The sequence below is a fragment of the Arachis stenosperma genome, chromosome 5, assembly GCF_014773155.1.
Source record: "Arachis stenosperma cultivar V10309 chromosome 5, arast.V10309.gnm1.PFL2, whole genome shotgun sequence".
NCBI classification, from domain to species: Eukaryota; Viridiplantae; Streptophyta; class Magnoliopsida; order Fabales; family Fabaceae; genus Arachis; species Arachis stenosperma.
The window spans coordinates 135,108,558-135,109,330 of NC_080381.1; positions in this window are offsets into that span (position 1 = coordinate 135,108,558).

The following is a 773-nucleotide window of genomic DNA, read 5'->3' on the forward strand; positions in this document are numbered from 1 at the left end:
TCATTTCTGAAGTATTTCAAGCAAAACTCAAGAAGAATCAAGGGGAGAGCATTAGGATAGTTTTAGTGCCATGTTTTAACTCTTCTTTTTAGGATTTTAGGATTTTTAGTTTAGTCCCTAAATTTATGTTTTGATCTTGTTTTGATTTAGTTTTTCTTACTTTTTATTGTTCTAGCATCTTAATTCTCTTAGTTTTACTTGTTAATTTCTTTATTTTGTTTCTTTTAGTTTCATAAACCCTTGTAATTTTGGTTTTCTTAATGCAATTTGATATTTTATGCTTTCTTGATACTTGTTTGAGTTATTGTTATTGTTATCTTGCATTTGGTAGTTTTAGATTTTATTATTCTTGAAATTTTATCATGTTTTACTTTTATGCCTTCCAAGTATTTGTGAAAATACTTCTCTTAGTTTTAGGGTAGATTTTTGCACTCTTGCCTTGGAATTGAGTAATTGAGGTGACCTTGAGTCACTAATGTCCGAACTAATTGATAATTTAGAGATTTTTAATTAATCTCGTTTCCATTAACGAGTAAGACCTATGGATTGAGATTGATCAACCCCGGTTGACTTATCTCACTATTAGAGGTTGACTAATTGGGTTCGCTCTTATAATTATCATGTCATGATTAGTGACACGAGAGTTGTTGATGTCCAACATTGATTGGTGATTTAGGGTTGTTAGTTGTTCTTGTTTCCATTGACGAGTAAGACCTATGGATTAAGACTGACTGTGCCTATTAGACTTTCTCCCATTGTTGGAGATGACAGAG